Source organism: Poecilia reticulata, linkage group LG16 (assembly GCF_000633615.1).
Source record: "Poecilia reticulata strain Guanapo linkage group LG16, Guppy_female_1.0+MT, whole genome shotgun sequence".
In the NCBI taxonomy this organism is placed as follows: domain Eukaryota; kingdom Metazoa; phylum Chordata; class Actinopteri; order Cyprinodontiformes; family Poeciliidae; genus Poecilia; species Poecilia reticulata.
The window spans coordinates 22908296-22921707 of record NC_024346.1 but is presented as its reverse complement, the minus strand read 5'-3'; the positions used below and the strand labels follow the sequence as shown (position 1 = coordinate 22921707).

The window sequence follows — 13412 nt, the reverse complement described above, 5'->3', positions numbered from 1 at the left end:
ATATATACAAAATTAGAGTTTCTAAAGAAAATGTATGGAGAGATTTAAAGAAAAAGGTTCAATGCGGAGCACCAATGACCCTTTGGAAAAGAGGATTTTATTATAAGCATAGCGAAAAATGACTGAACCCCCCCCCCCAACATATTTGACATAAATGCATTATTGCAGCTGACGTATAAACTGCTAAACAGATGCCAACCAGCCATGTCCAAGTTACCCCCTTCAGTACCAGATGTGTAACATTTCACAAGTTCTTTTTCCTCCACATAACCCAAATGCAGCTGCCAAATACATTGTGGTTAACGGTTCTAAATTTACTTAAATTACGTGTCTAAGGGTTATTTAAAAAAAAAAAAAAGGATGACATGCAGGGGCAGAGAATACTCACGTCCAATGGCATAAAGAAAAAAAAAAAAAACGAACTGGAGCTGCAAATTAAACTAAGCTCGTTAGCCCATAAAAATATCCCGGCTGCCAGCACTTCACATGAAAAATATAAATGTTACACCAAAAATACATCAGGGTAAGTAAATGTTCTCCTTTGCCCAAGTAAAGCCCTATCTTTAAGCATCTTAGTCTGCACAAACCAAGCCTAAGGCTGTCTATTTTATATTAAAACGGCTCAGTCATTCAGCTGGTGAAATATATGATTCTTTCTTTTGTTACTCTGCTCACATCTTTGATGAAAAAGTGAAGATAGCCAATTAAAGTAATGTCTCCATAAATCTATTGGCTCCAGTTAAGCATGGCTGTACCTCAAAGAGAAACAGACAGATTGTAAAAAAAATAAATAAAAATAAGAGAGGGGGGAGCAAAGAGAGGCAGAGCCACCCCAAAGGAAGGAGGTGAAACGCAGAGAGAGAGTGGTCTTACCTCCATGGCCCGCAGCAGGCAGCAGTCCGGGGAACACGAAGGCATTTTTGGAGTGAGTCTGTCTCCGCAAAACTCACAAGCACACAGTCCACCTTAGACCAAAAAAAAAAATGCTGCCGCTTTTCTCTCCAGAGACTATAGGAGAAATATGAATCAAGGCAGCTGACAGCTGAGCTGCCTATGTTACAGCTAATACCTTAGTGTATCCCAAGGCCGCTTGCTGTATCAAGAAAGGAGGAAAAAAAAAAAAAAAGAGACAGAGAGGAAAAAAGATGAAGAACAGTCTGGTTGAAGTAAAGCCGGCGTGTGCTGCAGCACACAGGGCACACGGGCAGTAACAGTCAGCGGCTGGATGGCAGCAGGTACAGCGCAGAGCTCCCAGTGCCGGCTCAGTCTGACAACTATCGGTCTTCCTCTCCTTCCTTCCCGCTCCCTCCCCCTCACAAAGGGTTACAGCCTCAGCCACGGGCTCCGAGGCGCACCGAATCAAACCACACACTCACCAACCAATCATAAAGCTCCAGCGGGCTGATGTAATCATTCCCACACAGACCTGAGCACGCAGAGGCGCACACACACACGCACGCACACACACACACCCTCCCTGAGAGGCATGCACACTCCAGCAGACACACAGACGCACAGTCATGCACAGACACCGCCAACTTTTTCAGAGCCCCCTTCGAGCTCTCTGCCTCGGTTTCTTTTTAGACCTTGATGCATGAGGGATCATTTGAGAAGGGCGTGGGGCTGAGAGGAGCAGCTGGGGGAGGAAGAAAAGGAAGGAAGGAAGGAGAGGGGAAAGTTTGTTGCTTCTCCTGCCTCCAAATTTTTTCAGCGAGAACTTCTTGGCTTATATGCTCTTCACCTCTTCTTGTTCTCTCTCTCTCTCTCGTCCTTCTATTCTTCCCTTCCTGCTGTTTAGCGCTGACTCAAAGCAAATACAATTAAGCCAAAGTGGAGAACGACACACACACACACACACCCCATATGTTCAGGCGCCTTGAACTTTTTCACGTTTTGTCGCACTACAAAACCCGGGGTATTTCATCGGGATTTCTTGTGATAGACTCACACAGAGTAGCGTAGGCCTGTGGAGTGGAAGTGGAAATGACGTGTGGTTTCAAAACAATGTTTAAGAATGAAAATAAAGATAAAAGTTTGAGTTTCATCTCAGCATAAATACAACTGTTTGTGCGAAAGCCACAGAGTATATAGCCCAGAAACAAAGCAGGGTTGGGCTATAGAACAATGTCCCGTGACGTAAACATTGCATGAGGCACTGTTCAACCTGTCACTAAATGGAAAGAGTATGACACATCTGCAAGCCTACAAAGACAGAACTGTCCACCTAAAGTACCTGTGAAAGGAGAGCCTTAACCAGAGGAGCAGCCTAGAAACCAATGGTAACTCTGGAGGAGCAGCAAAGATTGTCAGCTCGGCTTGAAAAACGTCGACAGCACAGCTACACAGGATAAGTGTTATGTGTTTCCCAGTCACATTGTATCATTTTATAGTACAATCAAGTAATGCTGTACTTGACTTAACAGAAATTTGACCGCACAATTTAACGCCTTGAAATTGGGCTTTTGTCTCTTTAAGTCTCGCTCTTTCCTGTCCACAGCCTTAATGAATTTATCACAGTGTTGTTCCTCTATTAATCCTTTACCCACAATTTTACCAGCGTTGCACTGAGGAATAGTTTACTGAGTTCAGCAGATGCGCAGTTCCACCAAGTGTTTGCTAATTACTGCTGACTAGTCTGAAGGAGCTGAGTGGAGGCGTAGCAGGGGAAGGGAGCTCGGTGTGGCTCTGTGGCTCAGAGGAGGAGCTGCGTCGCCTAGAAGGAGGTGCTCGAACCGACCAGACATTTTGCACAGCTAAATAGTTGACATGGAAGATTAAAGAATTTCTCAAACAAACATCAAATAATCAAAGCAGATATTTTTTTTTGATGAGGAAATATAAGCGCTGTACATCATGTTGCATCGTGACATGATGTAAAGCTAAAAAAAAAAGTCAATTTTACATAAAACTGGCCCTTTAAGAATTTTGAACTCCACAAATGTGGTAAAATAAAAAATACTGTTGAAAGAACCTCATAAGAACTCAGAACCAGTCATGTATGAGAAACAACAAACATACGGAGTGACGTGGTATGGTCAGATAAATCAAAAACAAAGCAAAACACAATTTGTGGTTAAAATAACAGTCACTGCATCAGAGAGGAAAACATGGCAGTGACAAATAAAAAAACTCCTCACTTCCTTAAGCAACTGCCATCTGAAAGAAGCCTGTTTAAAAATTGCCATGTATTTTAAGACCGGTATTTGTATTTGTGCAGCCTTAATGAATTTGTGACGACATGCAGTCAGCCGTTCGGTTTACCAACAAGACTAAAGAAGTTGTAAATAGTTTGTTATTGTCACTTTGTTGTCACAATAAGTACCACGAAATATAACGTGGCTGTAATTGCAACAAAATATGACTGAACAACGTATTGACGTGGGTTTACAATACAAATTGATGCTTTCTAGATTTTCACTTCTGAAAAAAAAAAAAAAAAAAAGGATGTATCATTTTCTTTCTCCTGCAACAACTTCATGTTAGTCTGTCACACAAAAGGACATAAAAATTTATGGTGAATGTGAAAAATGAGAATGAGTTCTAGGGAGTATCAGCACTTTTTCAAGGTCCTTTATGCTCCTTTTAAACTCCTATACTTAACACACCAGCAGTGGATGGGCCAAATTCTTGATGTGCCACGTCTGGAATAAAGTTACAGTAACTTGGCTGTGTTCATTTGTCAGGAAAAGGTGTGTACATGAGTACTAAGAAAAACTTTTCAGAAATTGCGAAACAGTGGCAGCACAGGTAGCAGTCACAGAGATTCCACTGAATTTCCTTCAGCAGGAAGCTCCGAGTAGAGATGCTGGCAGAAACAGGAAGGGTTCGAGGCTAAGAGAAAGAAGGCTGTAAGAATGCGCATGCACTGAGGCACGTATGTGTGGGTGTATGTCTGTGTGTGTGTTTCTGTGAGACTGTGGGACAGGGGAGAGACTGACACAGACGGATGTGAGAAACGAAGGAAAATGAGTGGGAAGAAGAGGGAAGTGCGAGCGAGAGACGCAGTCTGGTGACACACTGCAGCAAAATGCGGAGCATGAATGCCGTCCACTGTTAACCACATATCTAGCCTGCACAGCTGCGTTCCTGCCCACCCCCTCTCTGCCACAGCACTCGCACTAGAACGGACGAGCACACACACGCGCACACACACACGCGCGTGCGGGCGCACACTCCCAGGTCTTTGTCACCGCTTCTCTGGAAAGGGGGAAAGCCCAAGCAAGGCTGCAGGGAAGACATTGCAACATACATTCTAAAGCAATCTTTTATTCAGTTCTGTTGAGAGAAAGTAAGACACATAAACGGAGACCATTTTTCTTATCTTTTGAGAAGAAAAACAATCAGAAAAATTCCTTTTTGGTGGCAATTTTCTGTAGGTTTAAAGAAACAGGGACCTAACTTATCATGGCAGGCTCATGCATTTTTATTTAAAATAACGCCAAGAATTGCTGCAGTGCAATACATGCATACTTAAATTAGTTTTTCTAAAATGAAGACTGAAATGTTGCCACTGTTTCCTAAAAAAAAGAGAGCTCATGTTCAGGATCTGGTCCTGCTGCTGTGATGTATAACAAACCCGACAGGGATCTGCAACAGGTATGAAAGAGAATAACTGAAGGCTCATAAAAACCTTTTGATCCGTTTCCTTTTATGTCGATTAGCTAATTTAATTATGCAATATAAACACAAAATCCCCACGTAAGCAAAGTCATACCTTCCTAGAGCAATCTATCCAGCAGGAATTGGTTGTGTATTATCATGACAGGCATGCTGCAGCTGAAATAATGAGCCATTTAATTTCTTGGACACTCTGTGAAAATGTAATACTGTTGAAATACATATTATGTAACTGTAATGCAAAAAGAAAGAGATGAAGCTGGCAAATAGAGACATGAGCGGTGGACGGAAAAAAAAAAATCAGGACAGAGTGTAGGCAGCAGGCGGTAGGAGTTAGCAGAACATAAAAGATGTAATTGGCCACCATGAAGTCACCCACGGGTTTGTTGAAAAGCATTCTGAGGGCTAATTTTGGAGAAAAGGTCGATTTTGGACAATTGTCATGCCTGTGGAAATTTCCAGTTGATAGTGTTAGTTTTATTGAAGAATCATGTTTTGTGTTAAAATGTCCTGAGGCTACTGAGTTCATTTTGAACTCAATAGCATTTTGAACTGCCTTGTTGCTGAAAATGTGCTGTATAAATTAAATTACCTTACCTTGAACAGGCTAAGCTCCTCAGATCCAGACCATTGTCCAGCTTGTGTAAAATTAAAACAAGTCTATATTTTGCAAAGCTTTAACTCCAAATTGGACTTGCTTGACCTGAGCTGACTGATAACTACTGACCTTTATGTCATTAAGTAGGACTTTGTATCGTCCTAAAATATTGTAGGACAACAATATTGTCCTACAATTATTGCTGCAGGACAATAATTTTGTCCTACAACAGCTGCTTATACACAGAGTGATGTCGACTCTGTTTCTAAGAAATAATTACTGACCGAAGAAAAGACAGTTTTGACATTTGGAATCTGCTGATATCCTAGTTTTGAGCCTCTCAGAATCACACTGAAATTAAAGGATCCGTGTGAGAAATACAGAGTTAATATACATTACATAACCAACATGTGATGAGCTATATTTTGGGTGGCAGAAAACCACAATTTTAGATGTTTGATGTGCATCTCTAAATATACATTACCGGTAAAAAAAAAAAAAAACACTCGTGGCGATGTGCATTTAGCTCTCTTGTCGCTGAGAAGGTTTTGATGCATACATTTGCAATGCATGGACTTTATTTAGTAATATATATATATATATATATATATATAGTCTCATAAATTCATTAAAACACAGAACAACATTACTGTGTACAAAGTGGACTCAGAAGAAGCAGAAATGTGAAATCTGACAAAAATGTGACTTTTAAAAGGTAGAAGATTTCAGATGTTTAGCAAAAAAAACAACTTTTCTTTTCATGCATATGCGTGCGTCAATGGGTCCATTGCAAGGGAAGAAAAAGAAAATAATTAGATGACCACATCGCTGCACACAGGCAAGCAAGTAAGCAAGAAAGGAAAGATAATTTGCTGCTTTTAAACAAGTCCTCATTTAGTTGGAAGAGCAGAGCAGGGCCACTCAACCGCTCTGATGACTCAGGTCTGATAACTGCCCTGTGATGTAATGCCTCAGGGAGAAACTGAAAGCTTCAGGCAGCACGCAGACACACACACCCTCCATCAGACACGCTGGCACCCAGACGTGCAAACTCACACATCAACACTTTTAAGGTAAATAGACCCACTCGCCCTGCAGAACTGAACTGCATTTTACTAATTTACTAATTCATTCCTCACACACTGACAGAGGAATAACACAGCAGGACAGGTGGAGGACAAGCACAGGCAGACAAAGAGATTCTGTTTTGTGTGTGTGTGTGTGTGTGTGTGGGTGTGGGGGTGTGTGTGCGTGCGTGCGTGTGCGCACCTCCAGCGGCCAGCTCACATTCACATCAATCTTTTTGTCTCTGACTATATAAATAGCTACACTGGAATTACGTTCACATTACAAGCCATTACATCAGATAGGAGTTACTAAAAGACTATTGGCCATTAGGCATACTCTTCAGGAGCACATTAGATATGAATGATGTGAAGCATTTGAAAGCAACCTGTGGAGCAGCTGCGTTAGTGAGAGGAGTCTCTGTTGGCAAAACAGTGGAGGGAGAAGAGAGGAACAACACTCCAAACCACAGTTGGAGCCAAAAATAGACGTTTTAGATAGAGTCTCCAGCATCCATCCACGCAGACGTATTCAAATTCAGTCCTGATGCCTGCACCAGTGTGACCTTTTTCTGGAGAAGTGAAACAAAAGAGGAATTATATTTCATTAGTCTGTCCAGGCAGGGACTTTCTAATCACAAGATAGGCTTTCAGTTTATGCTATTTCTGGCCTGACCAAATCATAAACACATGCCTTAAATGAACCGGAGCTTCATATGACCAGAACATCTGCTTTTTTTTTTTTTAAGAAGAAGAAGAAGAATGGGGGTGTAACAAGTGGCATAAAACCTTGCAAAATTAAAACATTCATGAACTCAAAGTATGTCTCCTAAGCTATTATGAATGCTGGATATGAAGGATTTCAACATTAACAACCTATTTGAGACTGACGATTTCATGAAAAACAAGAAGCAGTTCCTGAAAATACCTTGATTTTGTTAGAATACATCCAACAAAGTCATGGAATGACTGCACCAGTCGTTGAGTTAGCCAAAAATTGGTAACATTAACAATGATGGGGTGGGGAGGCACTTAGCTCGCAAATCATCAAACACTGCAAACACTTGCACTTGAAAATCTGCACTTGGAACCTCACAGAGAACCCGTATCCACGTCTTCTCCACTCAGCTACTCCAGACTAGCGGCAGCGGCAATTAGCAAGCACCTGGTGGAACTGGAGTCTGCTGAGCTTGTCACACAAACCATTTCTCAGTCCACAGCTCATACAAACTGATGCTAACGGCACAATGGGAAGCATTGTTGCGATGGCGTGCTGAAGGCAGAGTGTTGAAAAGAGCGGGCGCTTCTTAAAGAGACAGAGGCCAATTTCAAGACTTCAAATTATGAAGTCAAATTTCTTTTAAGTCTTATTTCATAAATTCAGCATTTTTTTATAACAACTGAAGGTAGCACAGTTACTTGATTGTGCTATAAAATGGCACTATGTGCCTGGAATATACATAATATCCCCCTTTTCTAGACATTTCATCTTTTCACAGGTCGTCATGTCTTGCATGTGCTGTAGAGTGAACATTTTGCTCTACCAGCCGCCTCTGCTTTTCCAAACGTCTGCGTGTTTTTCCAGAAAAGAACTGGAACTCTTGATTGCTGGATTTGGCACACACAACCCACGTTGGCCCCCCCAAATTCCCACTAACAAGTAACTTCCATAAAAGCCCTCTCTGACTGTAATGCTGTGCTGTGTGTGGTCTGGGCTGCCCCTGGAAATGTCCCAGATGATGAGACGGAGACACAAAAACCTGAATGGGCCTTGGACAATTGGCTGTCCTCACTTAGCGCCTCCAGTCAGCAGGAGTGGGAGACATGGGCCAAGAAAACTCTGCTGACTCATGAGGAAGACCCACTGAACTGTCTACTGTCATCTAATTACCGCATCAAATTGGGACCCTAGCTACAGAGGCCTGTCCAAGCTCTGTGAACCACGAAAAGGCTCAGAGATGCTTAGTGATATCCTTATAAATAAAGTGATTAAATCTAGATATTTTTTTCCATTAACGTTTTAGCAAAGGGTGTCAAATCTTCAGTTTGTATCACCATCACTACAGAGAGTCAACATAGAGATCTGAAGGTAGTAGAAAGATGGAGGATGACAATTCAGAATATGTGTGGGAGTGAACAACAGTCCTGCTAGCGCTAAGCTAAAAGGAAATTTCATTGCATTCAATCTTCTCTTGTTCAAAAATACTTAGATAAATCAAACTTTAAATGGTTAATTCTACATTGATCACATATATTTTGAAACAAAGTTTTAATATGTAAAAGCACAAGAAAGAAAACATTTTTGGTCGAGTCTGAGAGGTTAAGGAGTTCCAATAGGAACTTTTGGAATAGGAACTTTGTATCTACATCTATTTCAGATCGGTTTCACCTAAAAGAGGCACAGCAGATATTCCACCAAAATATATTTACAGGAACCTTCCTTTCACCGACTGCCAGCAAAGCCTGGGCAGCAAATGTTCTCTCAGACCACTGATGATCTGAAGCCATTGTCCGATTACAGCAGGGTGGGGGGTAAAAGGACGGAGACATTCTAATTGGGCAAACAAAGAGTGACACTCCTGACGGGATTTCATGAATAGTGTGGAAATGGTCCACTTGCTCCATTGCGAGCTCCGGTAGTTGTTGTGTGGTCACAGATTGAATTCAACCATAACAAGCTTAAAACCGTGCTTATGTTTGATTTGATTGAGAAGCTCAATTGTGAAATTGCATTGTAAATTGAAACAAAAAAATTTATGTTTTACTACACTAGAAGAAGTCAGCAGTACCAAAAAAAGCGAAGACACTAACTCTTTTACCAGATATTTGATGTAGGGCAAGATTCTCTTTACCAAAAGGAAACAGAACCATAATAAGATATGAAATCCTCACACATGCATAATTTTGAACTATATTTTTAAAAGATGGCACTTTTTTTAACAACAGTAAACAATACTTAGTTACACTTTTTTTTCTCCGTTCTGCCATGTTTCTATCTCAGTCATATTAAAAGGTGGTGCTTATACCAAGAGGCAATGTAGCTATTCAAAGACTGAAAATGTTTTTGTAAAATAATCACTCGGTTAACAAATGCTTTATCTTGCTGTAGGACATTGTACATTGTCTTAGTCATAGATCTTTAATTATTAATACAACTTGTAACATATTGTTTCAGATTTCTAGAAGATCACTTCCTCTCTGGTTCTGCTGAATTCCTGCTTTCCTTTCTATCCGTTCACAGCAGCAGTTTCAGAAATCTGAGCTGTCCTACTTTTCCCAGACACAGTAAGAGAGACATAGAAGGAGTGAACCAGAGAGAGAGGATGGAGAGAAGGCTAAGAGAGAGGAAAATGCAGTCTCCATGACCTACATGAGTCTGGAAGCTGTGTTCAGTTCTGGCCAGATGAAATAGCTACAGGCAGCGACACATAGCTGTCTTTGTGAAATGCTCAAACACAAGCAAATACAGACATTTGCCTATTCAAAGCTGCATGAAAACTCTTGAGCACAAACATTATTAAGGAAGAAGCTTAAATATGTCATATATTAAACCCACCATGCAAAAGCTCCAAATGTACAAATATATCCACGTAAATAATAAATAATTATTCTTAATTCGTTTTAATAATTCAAATAATTCAGCTACAAAGTTTAATTTCTCAGGTTTTCAAATTAGTGGCAGTAGTAATGGATACTCATAGTTTCACGTGGGAATATTATGATCTTAAGCAGGAACCAGGATTGGGCCAATAAAGATACACGTTTCATTTTTCCATTCAATAAACAACACCCAGTCATTAGGAGTGATGCTTATTGCTGTTACAGATAAAGACAGAAGAAAATAAGTGGCAAATACTTTCTCTTCTTTCATGTTTTACTTCCATAGTAGTACCTGCACAAAGCTAATCTAACCACACACATCGCCCTGAAAACACCATCTCCATGGTGACACACGGTAGCCATGATACTGTAGAAATGTTTGCCTTCAGTAGGGCCAGTGAAACTTGTTAGGATTGATGGGACAATGGACGTGGACAAACAGAGGGAAAGGCTGGAAGAAAACTTTTAATAGAATGTGGAGTGTTGTCGATGCATTTGTGCGGCGACCGGTTTTCAGAAAAAGAATGCCAATTTTCCAGTTAAACATGGCGGTGTTACATGATGGTCTACAGCTGCTCTGCTGCCTCAGAATCTAGATGACTTGCTGTTTTTGATGGAATAATGAATTCTACTTTTGACCAAATAATCCTGACGGAGAATGCCAAGCCAACAGGCTGTGACCTTAATCTGAAGTGCCCTTGGGTTATCCAGTAGCACAATGATCCAAAGCATGCTAGCAAGTCGGGAATAAATGGCGAAAAAAAAGGTTTCGGTGCGGCCAAGTCAAAGCCTCGACATATTTCTGACCGAGATGCAGGAACGTGATTCTTAGCTGGTGATTTGTGCCAGAAAACTGTAGAATGTGGCTGAATTAAAACAATTCTAGGAACAAAAATGGGCCCAAAACACCCTGAGAGCAGCGTAGAAGATTCATTTGCAGTTAGCGTAAACTCGCGATGGCAGTCATCGCTGCCTGGTCCCACAACCAGTTGATAGGTTTAGGGAGAAAATTCATTTTCACATAGGACCAGGTTAATTTGGGCAGTTCCTTCCCTGAAACGAAAATGTGTTTGATGATGTGAAACATGTGAGCCAGATAGAAACAAAAACGAGAAGAGACAATGGTGCAGAAACATTGTAAAAGTTTAGCATCTTCCACTCTAAACATTCACTGTTTCTCTCATTAATAGGTATTGTAATAATGAATGTTATTCACCAGAACTGCATTGTATTTGATGCAGTTTTTGACTCTAGAGTAATGTAGCGTCTTGGCGACAGGTGAAGAACATTTTGCACCACAAATAAATTTACACTACCTAGAACCTGCTGCTTTGATTCAAATGGCATTTGTCTGATGCTAATTGAACAGGTCTATATTTTTTTAAAACTAACTCTTTTGTCAGACTAATCATCGTGGCTTACTGTAGTTATAAACAGAACATGTGTTTGTGGCTGTTTGTGTTAGCGTCTCTGCTGCAGTGGAGCAGTAGCAGGTCTCGCTCGCAGGTCCAAGCATGTTTCTATTTAGCAGCTGGGGAAGAATATGGCGCTGACACATGAGATGCTCCAGACTAAACCGCAACCTGTCTGGCTCCCCTCCAAGTCAGATTTGTTCAACAGCAGTGAAACAATTTGTATTTCACAATAGTGAATACTGCAAATCCACTCAGTCACTCAGTGGCCTGCATGTAAGCTGTTTTTCTTTTGTCTAAAGGTAGAAGAAAGCAGGGCTATGTTTGCTGACAAAAGGTTTCTGTAGAGCCGAAATGCTCTTTTTCTTTTCTTTTTTTAATCTCTGCTACAAAGCATGCGAGTGAAGTACGGTCTGTGTGAGACAAGATGCAATATTGGGAATAATAGAGCCAACAAGCCATGCACGGTTTGAATTAGAACACATGAATGCACACATACACAAATTCAATAAAACTGAATGCTATTTATACTTTTATGTGTGCAAATAATCACAAAGAAGCCAGACTTCCAAGTTGCAGCCACACAAAATCACACAAACTTTGCTGTCCTGTGATTACACTATATAAGTGCCTATATGTGTGCATTTCATTCCATCTCATTTCACTTTAAGATCCATTGAAAAGGCAAGTAGGCTGCAGGATGAGTGAGCCAGCAGATTTCCAGCACTGCATCACCTTTGATCTCTGCACACAGCACGCTTGCAGAAAGCCTCAGCAACGAGAAGCAGAGCTCGCACAGACATAAACACACCGTCAAGCGCTCTCGCGAGGGGCACATGCGAAAGTGTTTCTGCTCGTAAAGTCGAGCGCACGTGCACGTTACACACACACACACACGCACACACACCCCCACATACACACACGCACGCACACCCCAACACACACACAGAGTACACAAACCAGAACCGCCTCACAGGCACGGCCCTGCTCTTAAATACACACACTTATGCACACGGCCACAGATTTTCTCACACATTGAGGCCAACAGTTTGGCCACTGATAGCATTCCAATCTTTTACAGTGGAAAAGTCTGCCCTTTGACACACACGCTATTCCTAACGGGGTAGCAGCAACAAGATAGCGTGCAGAACTGCAGCAAGTAGGCGTCAATCTGTGCCCATCATTTACATTCATATGTCCTAAGTAACTGAACTCTCAATACTGTATAAAGTCACTTCAACTAAATCTGCTAAATCTGACGTTGCTTCATCAGCAGTCTTTGCTGGTTTTCACTTTGTGTTGTCTCTTTTTTTCCTCAGTCACAAGGTTCTAATATTCATAGTATAAGGGACTGCTGCTCACAAGGAGAGATTATTTAGCAGTCAATGACTCAATGCCAACTCCAGTGCAGCTTTAGTTGTTTTAAAAGTTAGTATTAAGGGAATTTGACACCCTTGTACTATAACTAGCATCAAATTGGGAAGTATATAACCGCATTCAGATCTCATTAAATAATTAGCCTTATTTGATTATAGAGTTCTGCATGCAAATTTTATCCGTTTGTCCTCTAAAGTGCCTTGAGAATAAAATTAGGCAAACTGGTTCTGCATAAAGAAACTGAACTGAATTAAATTGAACATTGTTGTTTAAAACACCTCTGAAGACTGTCACCAGCCTATATTTGAAAAGAGACATGTTCTAGTATGCCGCTATCTGTGTATCCCTTTCCATTTCACAACATTAGAGTATGACACACAGCTAAATTCATGTTGGTAGTGGTCCAAAGAAGAGACAGGAAGTCAGAGTTTATAGAACATGTGTGCAGATACTAAACATCACAATGGACTACGGTCAGTTCTTACAAATGGCAACTACCCGGTTCTTCTATATTCTGAAACATCTTGCAGATTATTATATATATATATATATATATATATATATATATATATATATATATATAAACAAATAAACCACTGCATATTTCCATGAGTCTGCATTTAAAGAACAGTACAGAATCTTCTACTATGAGTCTGACGCTCCAGTTCTGCAGATCTCGGAGAATGGCGTCCTTTCAGAGTGTACATTGAAAAAGGCAAGCTGGAGAGATGAAGGCTGAGTCTT

General features: G+C 40.9%; 1 protein-coding gene across 1 annotated transcript in view; it reads right to left on the bottom strand.

Moving 5' to 3' along the window:
* grb10b (growth factor receptor-bound protein 10b) overlaps positions 1–13412 on the bottom strand; it is a 68446-nt gene that overhangs the window by 17494 nt on the left and 37540 nt on the right. The gene's annotated exons all lie outside the window — the stretch shown is intronic.